An 18,182-nucleotide genomic window follows, 5' to 3' on the forward strand; every position below is an offset into this window, starting at 1 on the left:
TTCACTGGAGAATATCTACCAAAAACTTAGATCTGACTGAGTTGGAAAAGTTAGATGTTTACTAAGTACTGGCTGCCTCTCATTGAACCGCGAATCTCCCCCTGTGCTTAGAACAGAAGAGGCTCTCGACCGGAGTGTACTAAGAAGTGTTCTCCTTGGAAGCGTGGGGCTTTCCCTGTTCCTCCTTCTTTTTCAGACTCATGTGTGGTCAGAGCCCTGTAAGGAAAACATGTTAGCCTTCGACATTCTGTTTGATATCCTCTTTATCTGCACAGAGCTTAACCCGCCACAGCTTTTCATCTTTGGCCTTAGGGTTGCTGGAACACCCGCAGGTTAGGGATTTGCGTTCATTTCCTTTGTTGTGGAGAGCTTTTAAAAAATCCCCTTGTCTGGTAGCCCTCTGTTTCCTCTACCATTTGGAGACTGTTGATGGTTATAACTGCCAGTTGCAACGTCCACATTTGCTGGGCTCCTTAATTACTTGAAACGAGTGGAAGACTTCTTTTTCACCGTAATGACTAAATTTGGTTTGGCGTTTTTACTGTAAGTGAGAGAAAAGTCAGGAAACCTAGTAAGTAGCTGTGTCAGCTTTTGTTTCTCTTCTGCCTGGTAAGAAATGTACAGATGGGTATGGACAAGTTTTAGGGGAAAAAACCCCAGTGATGTATAGAATTGCTTTTAAGTCTATTTAGAACCATTTACAATCTCTTATGAATGTATTCACTCTTTAAAATAAGGATATTTCTGTTAGGAAGTTAATAGGGTTTTCCCTCTTATGTACTGAGGTTTCTTGTAATGGATTCTATTACGGTTTAGCTACAAAGTTGCTATGATTTGTAAGTTGATAGGACAACTTGGAAGATAATTAGAATGGACACCATTTATCACAGCTAACTTTTTACAAGGCATAGTGTTAACCACAGTACATTAAAATAGTCATTATTAACACTTAGGTTACGTTCATTAACTACGCCATCAGCACCATAACCCTAGATAGTGGTTCTCTTGGAGTTCTCTTTGAACCAGCAGCACCAGAGTTACCTGGGGCTTTGTTGGAAATGCTGAGTCTCACCCCTTCCCTCCTCCACCCAGGCTCACAAAATCAAAAATCAAGAGGTTGAGTTCAGTAGTATGTGTTTTAACAAGCACTCCTCCTGTTTCTGATGCACACCAAACTTTGAGAGACAGCTCTGTGAAGTAAGCACTGATTAAGCACTAATATTATCTCCATTTTACAGACGAGGAAAATATTACACAAGGTTTAGCAATTTGTCCAAGGTTCCATGATGAGGATACTGATCCCAGCAGTCTTGGTACAGGTTGAGCCCTTTCGTACTAATGCAGGTGTCATACAGTAGGCTTGCCTGCATTCATAATTTTCCTGAAATTTTTCTGAAGAAACATCATAGATTTTTGGAACTGTCTTCATCCTTCAAGGTGTTGGGAACATTGGGGCAGCATTTTCTTGTCTCTGCCTGAAAAAATTGGCTCTGACTTGGAAGAGACCATGAACAGAATCCAAATGGTTGTTTTCGGGAAGGACTATTTCCATGAGCAACAGTGTCTCCTGAAGCCATTTTTCTTCTAAACGTATCTCTTAGATTATCATGGAAATCATGGGCAACACCATAAGAATAAAGAACAAAATTTTCAAACTCAGGAAAGAGGAAAAAACAAAAAAAAAGCCACAGGAAGTCTCAGGCTCAAATGCATAAACATGAAAGTCTAGCGTCCTCTGGCGATGTTGACATTTTCAGGGACTTATTAACGTTTCTTTTGCTACCTGGGCAGAAACAGCGACAGAGCACTAAGGGAGCAGGAAGAAAGATCTCTGCATGGACGCCTTTGTTGCTTTCCTAATCCTGCCTGGGTTAAATTTTTGTGGTTTAGGAGGAATTTCATTTTAGGGAGGGAAAAGAAAGCCTCATGTTTTCAGAAAATGAGCGCTTTAATCTCTTTACATGGCTAGAATCCAGAAGAGAGGAAGGCTACGGTGATCTTGTATCTCGAGCCTGGGGAGTAGTCGGCAGCAAGCGTGGAGTTGGGTGGGACCCAGTCCACCACCTGCTGACCATCCTTAGGCCAGGCTGCACTGCTCCCCCCCAGGTCCTGGTGTAAGTGAAGTCCTGCCACGTCAGCACAGCAAGCATGGCACTTTCCTTCCACATCTTGTTTTCATTTCGGAGAAGTTTCCAGGGACTTGCCTAGTTAGCGGGCAGACCCTACAATTTTATAACTAGTCATTTGTATGCAGTCTGTCGTGTGGTGGGCTCTCCTTTCTATAAATATAAAGCCGGGAGGTAATGTCTGAGTTTTAGGTCAAGGGTGGGATCTGAAAACGTACACCACACTATAAGTAGCCGTTCCAGTGCACAAGAGAAATGAAATCTTCCTTCTATTTTGTTTTTTTTGGTGATTTAGACCTGGCTGACTTCCAAAACAAATTTGAGACGTCTAACAGTAACACAGACATATACAATAAGGCCATTGAAATACTTATGAAACATGAAAAGTCATCAAGAGGAGTAGGAAAGAAGTACTTTTTGACAAAAACTAAGGCCACTGTTTTTGTTTTTAATTACTAATTTTTCCAAATCTGAATTCTATTTATCTTTAATTTTTGCTGCGTTGGGTCTTCGTTGCTGCACGCGGGCTTTCTCTACTTGCGGTGAGCAGGGGCTGCTCTTTGTTGAAGTGTGCGGGCTTCTTATTGCGGTGGCTTCTCTAGTTGCGGAGCATGGGCTCTAGGCGCGCAGGCTTCAGTAGTTGTGGCTCGCGGGCTCTAGAGCGCAGGCTCAGTAGTTGTGGCGCACGGGCTTAGTTGCTCCGGGGCATGTGGGACCTTCCCGGGCCAGGGCTCGAACCCGTGTCCCCTGCATTGGCAGGCATATTCTTAACCACTGAGGCCACTGTTGTTATGAGGACTAAGTGTTCAATTTAGCTATAACGGGGCTTCCCTGGTGGCGCAGTTGTTAAGAATCTGCCTGCCAATGCAGGGGACACGGGTTCGAGCCCTGGCCCGGGAAGATCCCACATGCCGTGGAGCAACTAAGCCCGTCTGCCACAACTACTGAGCCTGCGCTCTAGAGCTCGCGAGCCACAACTACTGAAGCCCACGTGCCTAGAGCCTGTGCTCTGCAACAAGAGAAGCCACCGCAATGAGAAGCCTGCGCCCCGCAACAAAGAGTAGCCCCCGCTCACTGCAACTAGAGAGAGCCCACGTGCAGCAGCGAAGACCCAATGCAGCCAAAAATTAAATAAATAAATAAATTTATTAGAAAAAGAAAAATTTAGCTCTAACCTTCCTGGCAGCCGTGTCAAAAAGGGAACCATGATGGGCTGCCTTATTTTCTTTGAATGATAAGGGGAAAAGTTTATCAAGAGGGATCATTTATTCTTCATGGAACTGAATTCTAAAATGAGAATTTTATATTAGTATAGACTTCGGATTTCAGAAGACTATCTCTCCAGCTTGCTCTGAAAACTCCTCTTTGAGCCTACATACGGAAGAGGAAGTTCAATATAACTGCCCATCTGTGTGATAGGAAAAAGAATTTGGCATCTGGAGTCCAGAGGATTGGGTTCTAGTCCTGAGCCATTTCACCCTAATTTGCTTATCTGTAAACATGTGGGTCGATCTACAAGTTTTCTAAGATCTCTTCCAGCTCTGACATTTGATGGTCCTGTGACGAGATCAACAAGTTCAGCTGCAAAGTCCCATCAATGACTGTTGCTTAGCCCTTTGTGCCATCTCTTGCAAAATCACTGTTTCTCATTTACTGTCTGTAGCCTAGAGCTCCAACGGATTCGTCAGCCTCAACCCCCTCCTGAACTTTATTCTTTGTCTCTGGGTTAGCCTGGCTATTGCTGTTTTCTCTTAAAATATGACTTCTAAGGGAGACTTAGGCTACCTCTGTCATTTTATTCCACAGTCATTCAGCAAATGTTTATTGAACATGTATCCTGGGGCAGGTACTCAGTGTGCAATGGTGAATGGAGTTGCTTCCCTCCCAGAATTTGGGGGAGGGGGGAGGGGAGACAATACAGAAACACATTACACACTTGGCAGCCTCTGGAGCTGCCCCGAGAGGAAGCCTGCGTATTTGCTCATCAAGAGACAGCACTTCCTGCAGTTCTCTTTGGTCTCTGAGATAAGTCTTCTTAGAGGGTTCAAGCCTGAATAAATGTCTCACTAAAGAGGGATGATGTTATAGAGCAGAATGCCAAGTCTGTGGCCATCCTATAATTAGCTGGTCGCCCCAGAACACATTACAGATCTCTAGATCTTGGGAACCATCTGTGATATTTTGTCACTGTGAGTGCTGATTCTTGTCCAATTCATTTTTGTTGATTGGTCCGTGAGACCCCTCTTTCACCCTCTCTGTGTATTCAGTTAATAAGCCCTCTTGGTTTTATCCCCAAATATAACCCCAATCCCACTACATCTACCACTTCCCTGCTACCACTGAGCTAAACACCATAGTTTGACACATGGACTACAGTAGCTTCTCTCTGGCTTGGGGTTTCCACTCTAGCGCCCTCTACAGTCCATTTTCCATACAGCTGCTGGAATAATCTTAAATATGTAACTGGGTCACTTTGCTGGTTCCAGTGCCTAACTTCCCATCATACACAGTAAAATTCAATTTCTTAGCGTGGCCTTTGAACCGTTGTTTGATTTCAGCCCATTTAGCTCTCTGATCTCATGTCCTGCCCTTCTCCACTTCACTCACTCTGCTTCAGCCACACTGGCCTTCAAATGCCCTCATTCCTACCCCAGCACTGTTTACTTTTTCCTGTGGTGGAATGTTCTTTGCTCACATCCTTGTGTGGCTAACTCCCTCATTTCTTTCAGCTCTGCTTTCAGATTCTGTCCTCAGCGGGATCTTCCCAGCTGCCCTAGGAAAAAGGACCCTGCCCATCATCTTCGACCTCCTTACTCTTATTTCGTATTTTTTTTAAATAGCACTCATCATTGCATGAAAATCCTACTTTGTTTGCTCCTCCCCTCTTCATGCACACTTCATGTCTTATTAACCAATGTACCACTGGCACCTAGAACAGAGATGATTTCACAGTAGGTACTCAATAAATATTTGTCAAATGAACTAATGAATGAGTACATGCAGCAACCCCCCCTTGTGCCAGCACTATATTGATACTAAGACTTTACTTATATTATTAAGTTACATGTTACCTAATAATATTCAAAACAATCTTACACCCTTTAGGAAAATAGTAAGGATCTCTAATAGTAACATCCTTCCAAGAGAGGGAATGTTTTTCTTTTTAAGAGGTTTTATTTTTTAGAACAAATTTGTGGAAAAATTGGGGAGTATGTAGTACAGAGCGTTACCATATAGCCTGTATCCAATTTCCTCTCTGATTAAAATCTTACACTGGTACAATACATTTGTTATCATTTATCAAGTAATAGTGATACATTATTACTAATGTTTAATGTATTTAGATTTCTTTAGTTTTTACTTAGTGCTCTTTTTCTGTTCCAGGATTCTATCCATGACACCACAGTACATTTAGTTGTCATGTCTCTTTAAGCTCCCCTTGACTGTGACAGTTTCTCAGACTTCCCTTGTTTTTTGTTTTTTTTTTGCGGTACGCGGGCCTCTCACTGTTGTGGCCTCTCCCGTTGCGGAGCACAGGCTCCGGACGTGCAGGCTCAGCGGCCATGGCTCACGGGCCCAGCCGCTCCGCGGCATGTGGGATCTTCCCGGACCGAGGCACGAACCCGCGTCCCCTGCATCGGCAGGCGGACTCTCAACCACTGCGCCACCAGGGAAGCCCTCCTTGTTTTTGATGACCTTGCGAGTTTTGGAGAGCACTGGTCAGATATTTTATAAGATACTCCGCTGTTGGAATGTGTCTGGTGTTTTACTCATGGTGATAACTGGGGTTATGGGTTATCTGGAGAAAGACTGTAGAGGTAAAGTGCCGTTTTCATCACGTCCTATCACGTGCGTATACTATCGACATGATTTAACGTTGACCTTGGCCACTGGCTGAGCTAGTGTTTGTCAGCTTTCTCCACTCTAGACTTACTCTTTCCCCCCTCACTATACTCTACTCTTTAGAAGGAAGTCACTGTGCACAACTCCCACCTAAGGAGTGCGGAGTTGTGTTCCCCCTCCTTGAGGGCGGAGTATCTCTATATAAATAATTTGAAATTCTTTTGTGCGAGAGATGGTGTGTTTGTTCTCCCCCCTGTATTATTCAGTCATAAATCAGGATGGACTGGTAGATACTGATTTTGTGCTTTGAGTTACAGTCCAGTATGACTTTATTTTGTTGCTGAAATTGTTTCCGTCTGGTGATTAGTAGCTCTTTCACTTGGCTGCTCTGCTCCTCTGGTAGACCCCCATCACTGTGTTTCGGCTTTCTGTTTTCAGTTTTGCCTTTCTGAGCACTTTCTTACTCTCGGGCGCTACAAGATGCTCCAGGCTCATCTTGCTTCTCTGGATGAGGGAGTGTTTTTATTTCCTAGAAGCACCAGTGAAAGTTTTCTCCCATCTCATTGGCTTTGGTTGGTTTAAATGCCTACAGTGTGGATGAGGAAATGGGAAGGAGTAGAGGGGTGGGATGGGATTAGCTAATTGAAGTAAACCAAGCAAGGGCCACCCGTAGAGTTAGGGATGAAGCCAAGACCACCTAAACCACTGGGGGGAGGGTGATGTAATAGACTTGTCTTTGGCTCCTGACCTCCATTCTCCCACCCCACCCCCAATTTGACAGTGAACTGTACCTCCAGGCAATGGTCTAAGCCTGCCATGACAGTCCCATCCCTGTCGTAGTGTAAACTTTATGTATCCGGGGCTAAGACATAATTTCATTTCTCTGGCAATAGTTACTGGTGTACAGGTGTTACATGACCCAAGCTGGCCCAATCAGCTCCTGCTTAAGAAGGGAACGGGGGCTTCCCTGGTGGCGCAGTGGTTGAGAGTCCGCCTGCCGATGCAGGGGATACAGGTTCGTGCCCCGGTCTGGGAAGATCCCACATGCCGCGGAGCGGCTGGGCCCGTGAGCCATGGCTGCTGAGCCTGTGCTCCGCAGCGGGAGAGGCCACAACAGTGAGAGGCCCGCGTACAGCAAAAAAGAAAAAAGAAAAAAAAAAAAGGGAACAGAATAAGAAGAGAAGGACTTATTTTACATTATTGGACAAAAGACTTTATCTTCTAGATATGAACAAGGAAATAAATAGTCCCAGTTGTCACCACGATCCTTAGAAAACCAGCTTTGGCTGAAGTCATCACTCTGGGCAGTAGAGTAGAGAAAGAAGGAGACTGTGGGTCCCTGAGGACAGTACTGAGCCCTGGGATCCACAGATCCAGAGGCCTGCCCTATCTAGGGCCCTTCTCTTCCACGCTGGAGTTGAGGTTTCTGTTATTTGCATCCAGAATCCTCTTAACAGAACCAGATGGTTCTTTAAATCAAAACCTCAGTGCTGTTGATGGAGAGAGAGGGGAATGGCTCTAGGGGGCACACAGGACATGAAGGTCCGTCACACCCTGGAGTGGCCATTCTGTGCACCTGACCTTGTCCCAGGTGGCAGGTGATTCCGGGATAGGTTCCTAAGCCAAATTAGAGCCTTTTTTTTAGGGATTTAAAAAATTGGGGTCAGAGACAGCATAAGGGAGAACTGTTTCTAGTGGCTGCAGCTGTGTCTCTGCCAGGTGGAGAAAGCTGGTCTGCATGGAGAGTTCATGGACCCAAGGTGACCTGGAGGGGTGAGAAGCAACATCCAGCAGCCGGGGTGGGGGCGGGTTCTGACGTTGTTCCCAAGGCCAGCTTCTGCCCTTTGCCACTGTCCCGTCCCCGTCCTAGCTTCCATGCATTGAGTTTCTGTCACTCACCACCATAACGTCCTGACGGATGTGGATGTGTAGCACCTGCTTTTAGCACCTTTAGAAAATTCCGTCAATAGTGGCCCTATTGACACATCTCCCTAGAAACTCCATAGGTGAGAGTTCTTGGAAGAAAATTTGAGAACAGATTTGTTTCCTTTGGAAATACTTCTCTTCATGTTATAATTTACTGTAAGAAAACAAGAGGTAAAGTTTTATGTTATATCTATCTTGCCACCATTTAAAATATTAAAAAAAAAAAAAAAGAAAAGAAGAGGCTTCAGTTGAAGACGGAATTCATTGTATGTTCCCCTCCAGATCTTCCCCAGCGCTTGATTTATCTCCTACGATGAAATTTCGAAAACTGCCCCCTGGAAAGAGGAGTTTCTTAACTTGATGCTTTTATTGGGAGTCCGTGATTTTTTTGGCAGCCAAGAGCGACTGTGGTGTATTTGAGGGTGATGTTTGGATGCCCCTCCCCCCGACCTCTTTTAGCAACACGGAAGACTGTCATCTTCTGGTAAAAATTCATCATGGTACAATTTAGAGTCCAAGCTTTCCATAAATAGGAGGCAATAGAGAACACATAATCTGAAGCGTGATTTCCTTTTATACAAGAGGAAACTGAGGTCCAAAGAGCTGAAATTGTAATAATGCACATAAAACACCAAGCACAGGGCCAGCTCATGGCGATCACTCAGCAAGTGACGTGCTGCTCTGAGTACCGTTAGTGTCCATGGTTGCTTTATTATTTAGAAACTGAATCCTAACTAGATCCAGCTGACTGGCTGTGTGGCTTTGAATGAGTCAGTGCTCCTCGGCCAATCTAGGCTTTCTTCTAAGTTCAACGAGGAAATGAAACGATGTGAGTCAAAGGCTGGCACGGTACCTGCAACACGAGAAGGTCTCAGCAAATGTTAGCCAGAGCTAAGGATTTAGGCAGGCTTTTCCCTGGGTTGTGTCTTGAGAAAATGAAGACAGCTTCCACATATAACGAATGCTACCCTAACCCCAGTGTCCCGGTCCTTAGTGAAAGCTCGGGGACTAGATGGGACAGAACCCTTTTCACTGCCTCTGGTTGGGTTGGGCGATTGTTCTGGAGACTTTGAGACCTGGAAGTCAGGCTGTCTGTAGCTTTGATTTCCACTCAAGGGCAGAGAACTATTGTTTCCGAGCTTAGAAAAGCAGAGGGTAAGTGAAGAGTTTTCAGGAATTAGGAGGTGTCCTCAGAAACCAAAACGCAGAATTTTGTTCACAGACAGTGCTCTGCGGGGGCCTGTGTCTCTGCTTGGGCTTGAACCCTTGCTCTGCTTTTTCCTCATCCCAGTTTTGTGGGAATTAAAAGGAGCCGGGTTGTCTGACCACTGGTTCCAAAGTAACAAGCCTTAGTGTTCAAGTATCAAATTTCATCCCTCAGGAGGAATGGGTTAATGGATGTCCGTGTTAATGTCTGAGAACTTTTAAAAATGTACAAACACTTCAAACCTCGTTTTGCAGTAATTTAGGGTATTGACACTTAAAATAAATTTTTTGCTGCTCTGCCTCGCCCATTTTGGGCATGGACATAAAATATTTGGAGAAAAATGAAGGCTTCTGATGCATCTAAGTTAATATTTAATAATAATGATGATAACAAGTAATATTTAATGATGACTTAAAACATGTCAGGTACCGTATGAAGCACTTCACCACGTTATTTCATTTAATCTTCGTAACAACCTAAGGGGTGGGTACTATTACTGGATAGGTCAAATTCTTTTTCATTTGGAGTGATGGAATCCCAGCTCATCAGCTCGTATCACTTAATCATAAAAGGGGATTTACTAGCTCATAAAACTGTGATGTGCAAAGGAGATAAAGCTTCAGTCATGGGTGTGTCCAGGATGTGTGACCATCTTGCCTCCATCTTTTAACTCTGCTTCCTTCTGTGTGGGCCACACTCTCAGGCCAGATTTTTCCATGTGATAGTTCCAACGGGTCTGGCTTAAGTCCTCCTTCTTTAGTAACCTTGAAGGGAAAGACTTCATCCAGCAAGAGTCCCAGGGCTGCCTCTAACCGCCCTGGCTTGGATCACATGCACACCAGCCCCTGATGTCTGCATCTGGGGGAGGATGCTTCAGTGCGTCCAAACCTCATGAACTGAGAACAGTGGTTTCCCCCGAAGAAAACTGAGGTGCTCTTACCAGAAACACCTGGAAATGGACGCTAGTAAGAAACACCAAAACCAAAAGCAAAGAGCCACTAGAATCAACAAGCCCTTTTTACAGATGGGGAAACTGAGGGTGAGAAGTAGTTAAAGTGTGTGCCCAAGATGGGACAGCCAAGTGGCAAACCTAGAATTTGAAGCCAGCTCTGTGTGCATCTAGATCCATATTGCTTACAACTATACTGTACTTGGGAACAGATCTTGAAATGTGAAGTATTTGATGGCTTTCCAGAATCCCTTTGAAGAAGATCCCTTTGATAAAATCTCTTTTCTTTTTTTAAAGTTGAAAATTGTTCGTATTTGTAAGGGAAAAGAACAGATTATAAAAATTATCCCATTCTTTAAAGGTTTTTACATGTTTACATACTTATATACACACACCTACATATAGTGGTTGTAACTCTGGAAGACGGTATACCAAAACGTTAACAGAGGTTATGAAGTTGGTTTGGTTACCCCTCGCCCGCCTTCGCTTGTCTGTATTTTACACTTTTTTCTGTGATAAGTATATGCATTACTTATATATTTATGAAACAATTTAAAGTATATTAATTATCATAAAAATTTAAAATCCCTATTGGCCTGAGGCATAAGAGTATGGAAATTAGCTGGGGAGACCACTTTTCCTTTGCTTAAATTGGTAAGTCCCGGGGCTTCCCTGGTGGCGCAGTGGTTGAGAGTCCGCCTGCCGATGCAGGGGACGCGGGTTTGTGCCCCGGTCCGGGAGGATCCCACATGCCGTGGAGCAGCTGGGCCCGTGAGCCATGGCCGCTGAGCCTGCCCGTCCGGAGCCTGTGCTCCAGCAATGTGAGAGGCCGCAACAGTGAGAGGCCCGCGTACTGAAAAAAAAAAATTGGTAAGTCCCTTATGCTCTTTTTCAGGAAATGAGATAGAGGTGCCCATTCTCAGAATATGTAATCCTCATGCTTCCCCCTCGTATGTCACCAGACATGTATTTCAAACCAGCGCTGCTGGTTCATATTTTTTAAATCTCAATAACATCTTAATTTGAAAAGAAGAGGGAGATGGAGAAATAGAATCCCCTGTGTGTCAGGAACAATCACGGGGGGAAGAATGAAATGAGAATCAGTCCAGGCAGCATCCTAGAGTTTTGGAAGGAGAAGAATTATAAACCCAATTGTGCGTGACCTCAGCTAAGAGCGAGAGGATGGATTATGGAGGTAGAGATGGTGCAGGTGTGCTGTGCGAGTCACACCTGGCGGGACTGTGGGTGAGGACTGAAATCCAGTCCACCTTCGGATCATTGAGTCAGGAGCTCTGAGTAGAGATAAAGGCTTCATCTGCCTGGAGGGGCTCCTTTTCTGACTCGCTTGTGTGTGACCCCAAATACAGCGTCATAACTAAAAGCAGGGCTTCTTAAGTCCAGCTGCCTGAGTTTGAATCGTTGCTCTGCTACTTCCTAATCATAAAGCATGTATATGTGTACAGTGATGGCTAAAAGCAGACACACACACCTAGAGACGCACAAAGCCACCAGCTTTGGACATTGAACACCTAATGTGCGTTAGACCTAGACTTTGTTTAGGAGCACAGCCATGTTTCAAATATCATGATCCAGACTAAATACAAACTATTAGTAATTGGATGCCCTTATCGAACGGTTTTATCAAGCCTCCCCCTCATGGCAGATATTTTTGGCACTGTGTCAACACTGTTCATGTAATGCTGGGACTTCAGGCTTTTCTGTCTGTCTTGGAAGATTAAAGATAGTTGATTTAACTCCAAACCATGGGTCGTTAAAAGTGATTTAACTGTTAGCACAGTCCTGAGCATCATGTCTGGGTTGCTAAGTGAAGGCTCTACTTACAGCTTCGGTGCGGAAATTTTTTGTCAAGGGTCTCCCGTGTTCCCAGACCTGTGGTTTGTGAGGAGCTTCACTAGTGCCTCTGGCTGCCAGCACTTAAGGCAGATATAACCACCCATCACCAGACGCTCCTACTAGGGGCTAAATCAAGGTATTTCCACGTCTTCAACTGCCACTCTGACCCCATTTGCAAACTTCTACATTCAGATAGCCGTGGCTTCGTCTTGTAAGAGATTCCACTAGGGGAGAGGGGAGTGGCATTCTGCTAGTCAAGTCTTCCCCTAGGGTGAGCATATTCAACCTCTTAAAATGTGTCTGCTTCCTTCCCCACCCTCATATTTCTGTGTTTCCTTCCCTGTTAAAACTAGTCACCAAATGTTTCAGGCTGTGTTTGAAAGAACTGTGATTTTTTTTCCATCCAGCTCACACTGCCGGCCCGTATCATAGCATCAGCTTTACCTGAGTTAATTTAGCCTGTCAGTTAAGGAGAAGCCCTGGAAACAGAGGTAGCAGCAGATGGCAGAAAAGAGGGTCTGAGTAGAAGCAATTACTCGCTTTAATAATTCAGTGTGTTTTGCGGTAATAGGCTCCAACTTAAATAGCAGACACACAAATGCCGTATTTCATCATTTATACACTCCAGAAATTGAAGTTTAATTAAGTCACACGCTTGAGACTTTTTAAGCAATTAAGGAGACGCTTCGTCTTGGGCAGCGCGGAGGTGGTAAGGCTGCTTCTGCTCTGAGCCTTCTGTGTTATTATGAGCATCATTTCTCATCGGATCACAGGGCTGGCTTAAGCCAGGACAATGGGGGCGGCGTTTTACAAGCCTCAGTTGTTCCCACGTCAGTGTCATGATTCTTTTAACATGACTACCCTATGATATGCTAACTTTAAAAGGAAAAAGTTTAAATCTATCCTTGTTATAAATGTGTGCCTTTTATGTATTTAATAAACAGCTTTATTGCAATATAATTCAAATACCCTTAAAAGGTGTACACTGTGGAGGTTTTTAGTTTACTCACAGAGTTGTGCAGCCATCCCTGCTATCCAATTTCAGAACAGTTTCATCACCCAAAAAAGAAACCCTATACCCATAAAAACAGTCACTCCCCATTTGCCCCTTCTGTGAGTCCCTGGTAACCACTAACCTGCCTTATGTCTCTATGGATTTTTCTATCCTGGACTTTTCATACATATGGAGTCATAAAACATGCGGTCTTTTATATTTTCACGAGGTTCACAGTTCACAGTTTTAAAGGTTCATACATGTTGTCACAGGCATCAGTACTTCATTCCTTTTTATTGCCAAATAATATTCCATTGTATGGATATACCACATTTTGTTTATCCATTCATCAGTTGATGGACATTTGGGTTGGAATTTTTGGCTATTGTGAGTAATGCTCCTATGAACATTTATGAATGTACACGTTTTTGTGAGGACATATGCTTTCATTTCTCTTGGGTAGATACCGAGAAATAGGATTGCTGGGTCATATGGTAGTTCTATATTTAAAATTTTGAGGAACTGTAGAACTGCTTTCTGAAGTGGCGGCACCATTTTGCAATCCCACCAGCAATGTTTGAGGGTGCTAATTTCTCCACATTCTAAGTATATTTGTTTTTAAAGGAAATTTTATAACATCACCATGAATTGTCAGCAAAAACATAAACAGAAGGTAATTGTCAAATCAAACACTAAGAAAACCAAACAATGTTGTTCATTTCTAACTTGATACTCCTGCTGAAGGTTCTGTATCTAAAGTCTGCTGTCTTTTCAGTTGAAAGGGAGGATTAGGCAACATTAGAAAGGTGTTCAGGGGACTTCCCTGGTGGTCCAGTGGTTAAGACTCCATGCTCCCAATGCAGGGGGCCTGGGTTTGATCCCTGGTTGGGGAACTAGATACCACATGAATGCTGCAACTAGGAAGTCTGCATGCTACAACTAAGAAGTCCACATGCCACAGCTAAGAGTCTGCACACCACAACTAAAGATCCCGCGTGCTGCAACTAAGAGCCAGCACAGCCCAAAATAAATAAATATTAAAAAAGAGAAAAAGAAAGGTGTTCAAGACATATTAGCACCAACTGAGACTTTCTTATTGCCATTGTTGAAAAAGAACTGAAAATGGAATAAGTTCTCACTGTGTGACTCAATGTTATTTGATGCAGTGTCTAAATGATAACTGCAACCTAAGCATCACCGCTTCAGAACACAAGGAATTTGGAGGCACTGATGCCATACGCAAGTGTGTTTCATCTTGTTTCAGCAGTCAGCTACACGGTTACCTCATACAAGGAGTTCAGAGGTGGCTGGGCTAATGTTTATTACATTTTTTTTGTTTTTGCTTCTTACGGTCTGGTGTTTTCCAAGAACTCTTGGGTAAATGCGAGAAACTGTCAAAATTACTACATTCTTGCTAGGATAATAGCTATTAACCCAGTAAATCCATTCCAGGGAATGTAGTAAAAGGAAATAATGCAAAGAAAGAAAGAAATCTATTGGCCCACCCATGCTTAGTGCAAGATTTTTTAATATATATAACTGAGAACAATTGGAAACAACAACACAAAGGAAATGATGATAAGCCATATGGTGTTTTAGCCGGATAGAATAAAATGATGGTCATGTTACTTAAAAAGTAACAAGAAAAATAAAAGAAGCAGATGAAAAAAGTAGGATATAAAATTGTATGTACAGCATTACTGCAGCTGTAAAAATATGTATTCAATAGAGTAAAGACCAGAATGTAACATGCAAAAATTTTTTATGGGGCAAGAAGTTTTTTCATGTACCAACTTTACTATTTCAACACGTTTTACATTTTTTAAATTGAAAATGTGCATTGTGTTTTATTCCAGTCTTTTTTCTAAAGATATTTTTAATTTATTGATACACTGTCTTATATTGACCGTAAATAATATTGTGTACTTGCTATAAATTACAATGAAAGAATATATAATCACCAGCTGAGGTTCATTTTTGGAATGAAATAAACAAAGACCATGATGGAAAATAAAAGGGACGGTGCTCCTTCAATGAGGTGTCAGGGGAGGCCATTCTGCTGTCCAAAAGAGAAGGAGGCAGCTTTGCAAAGAGCTAGGGAAGAACATTCCAGGTGGAACAGTTTGTGTGAAGGTCCAGGATATGAGCCCAGCACTAGGTGCTTCAGGTAGGAAGAAGGAAAAGGTGCAGGGTGTTCAGCTCACAAAACTGAAGGATCGGGAACCATCTTCTAAAGAGCAGATGAAGCCCCGAAGAATATTGAGGAACGGGGGTGAGGAGAAACACTGTGGGCAAGAAGCTCAACTCAGTGAATGAAGAGAAGTAAACCGGCAGCTGAGAGATGACGGCAACACGGAAGGTGGAAATAGCCGCATCCACGGACTTCGCCATGGAGACATGGTCCGCGTCTGGGCTCGGCAGTGAGAAGCAAGGAGGGAAACAGCCGCTCCTCCTGCCCTGAGGCCCCTAGGACAGGGCAGGAAGAACAGCTGCCACTCGAGGGGTCTGCCGGGGAGGTGGCGTCCTCACAAGGCAGCATGTTTTCATTAAGGCAAGAGGTGAAGAGGAGACCGTGAGAAAAGGCAGAGGATAGAATGGGCGTTCCTGAGGGCTCGGGGAAGAGTTTGGGAGACAGAGGAGAGGTGAGAGGTCAGCTCAGATGATGAGTTCCTGGCTGGAGATGAACTGCAAGTGGTTGTAGTTCAAGTGTGTTTATGTGCAAACTCTGGGGCCTCACCCCAGACCCACGGAATCAGAATCTCTGTGAGATGGGGTTTCAATACTAACAAACACCTCCCGTGATGATGATATGCAGCCGGGTCGGGAATCCGCTGTGCGACATGGTATCTGGTGTCTCCTCCACCTATGAAACTGGTAGAGTGATGGAGATTTGATCGAGGTCCTAGTAGTGAGCTACAGAGAGGGAGTGGATTCATGGAGCATTTCAAGGATGACTCCCGGTGAGAATATGAGGGAGGCGGAGTGAGTCCAAGGTGATTGGAAACCTATTTTTAAGACCTACGTTAAGACACCTTTTTTTTTTTTTTTTTTTGCGCTACATGGGCCTCTCACTGTTGTGGCCTCTCCCGTTGCGGAGCACAGGCTCCGGACGTGCAGGCTCAGCGGCCATGGCTCACGGGCCCAGCCGCTCCGCGGCATGTGGGATCTTCCCGGACCGGGGCACGAACCCGCGTCCCCTGCATTGGCAGGTGGACCCTCATCCACTGCGCCACCAGGGAAGCCCTTAAGACACTTTTGATTGCTAAGTTGTAAGTTTGTTTCAAACTGACTTAAGTAGAGGAGAATTTATTGGCTTGATCAATGAACTTCCAGGGTTAGGGTCAGTGCACCTGGATTCAGGTGCTCAAGTAATGTCACCCGAGATCTGACCCACCATCTTGTAGCTCTGCATTCTACTCTGCTGACTGCCTTCCAGGCTCCACCAGTGTGGTGGCCAAGGTGCCTGCCATCAGCTCCAGCCTCAGCAACAGGTCTTTAAAAATCCTGGACAGCAAATGTCCACTCCAGTCTTCTTTTATAAAGTGTAAATAAGAACATAGTTAACCACCAGTCAGAGCAGGGGAAGTACAGTTCCCCATCTCCCATTTGCCACCAACACCTGGTGACTTAAGGGGTTAAGAAGTCCTAGGTTCACAGACTGGACTTCCCTGGATCCTTGCAGAGCCTTCAGGTGACATTTGAGAGGGGCTGAGTGTGCTGTTGGTAAGATCTCGTGAAAGGCACACCATTTCAGCACCCTTAAACTTGATTATTCCGTGTGACCACACAGCACAGACGCTTATTACCTGAAGCCCAGGATTTTTAATGTAACGTGAGAGGTAACACAGTAGGGGCAGCAAAGGTCTCGTTAAACCCCAGCCGCTGATACTTGAACTGCCACCAGGAGAGGCTTTTATTTGTCTTTTTTAGTACCTGTCACCAGACACCAAAAAATTGCAGGCCCCAGCCCCTGCTCTGTGTACCGTGCAGTCCTGTATCACTGAAGCCTGCAAAGAAAAGAAGTGGCCTGCTGTGCTGCAGGGAGGTGCAAGCTTTTTTAATCAAAAAGAAAAACAAAGTATATGTCAAATAGTTTGGGCGTACGAATAAAACAGACAATTACATCATGAATTTCTGTGAACCCTGCACTCATCTTAAGAAATAAAAACTTAAGTCCCTGGAAATAACCACTGCCTTGCCTTTGATGTTTGTCATCCTCATGCATGATGACTTTTGCTCCATATGTCTGTGAACGGCACGCAGTGCTGTTTTGCTGGTTTTCAAGCTTCATCGAAACGGTCTCATTCTATCACTATCCTGCTACAAATTGCTGTTTCTCCTCTTGATCCTTATGTTGACACGTGACTTTCTGAGTTGTTCGTTTTCTCTGCTGTGTAGTATTCCACTTAAACTTGTCAAATATATTCATGATTCTCCTGTGCGTAGACAGAAGAGTTTTTTCCAGCTTTTCACTATTATACACAGGGCTGCTGTGAGCATTCTTGTGTGGGTCCTGTGCAAACGTGCAAGAGTTTCTTCAGGTCACATATGTAAGGGTAGAACCAGAAGAGTGAGGGCGTATATATATATATATATATATATATCTTCACTCCTGATAGATGTTGCCAAAAGGCTTTCCAAAGTGTTTGGGTCAACTTACACTGCCGCTAGCGGCCTCTGAGCTGTCCCCCACCTCCATATCCACTCTGAGACGTGTATGGTCCAACTTTTATTTTTTATGTTTTGCCAGTGCGAAAATAACGTGGAATCTCTTTATTGTTTGAATTAGTATTTCCCTGATTACTGAGGTTAAAACTTTTAATTTATGTAAAAGCCCAAGGTGTAAAGCTAAACTAGGCCGAGTGGTTCTATTTGGGGGTGGGGTAATGGTTCGTACTTAAGACATCTAAGCTATTGTATTTATCACTTTAGTACCTTTGGATACCTGTGTTTTTAAATATTGAACATAACTTTAAGCAAGTGAGTTTGCATTTAATCTCTTTTGTAGCATACTTTGGCTGGTGTTTTGACTGTCTTTTTTGTTCATTGACTGTGATTTTAGCATTATCTGTGACGCATCCTTCCCATCCCTTTACATACATTGGTTGGGAGTTGGCTTTAATAGCAGGTATGAAAACCCATCCATGAAGCTGAGGGAGAGAAGACGTCTGAATCCTGAAGGCAAGGGTTCTTGAGTTCACCAGGCATGCTCCTGATTTAGTGTCTTTGCTCTGACTGTCCCCTCTGCCTGGAATCTTCCTCACCCAGAAAAGCACGTGACTC

The 18,182-nt window shown here is 44.0% G+C and overlaps 1 protein-coding gene across 1 annotated transcript in view; it reads left to right on the forward strand.

The window, feature by feature from the left end:
* PPP4R2 (protein phosphatase 4 regulatory subunit 2) overlaps positions 1 to 18,182 on the forward strand; it is a 152,086-nt gene that overhangs the window by 655 nt on the left and 133,249 nt on the right. The window lies entirely within an intron of this gene.

This window comes from Pseudorca crassidens, chromosome 10 (assembly GCF_039906515.1).
Source record: "Pseudorca crassidens isolate mPseCra1 chromosome 10, mPseCra1.hap1, whole genome shotgun sequence".
NCBI classification, from domain to species: domain Eukaryota; kingdom Metazoa; phylum Chordata; class Mammalia; order Artiodactyla; family Delphinidae; genus Pseudorca; species Pseudorca crassidens.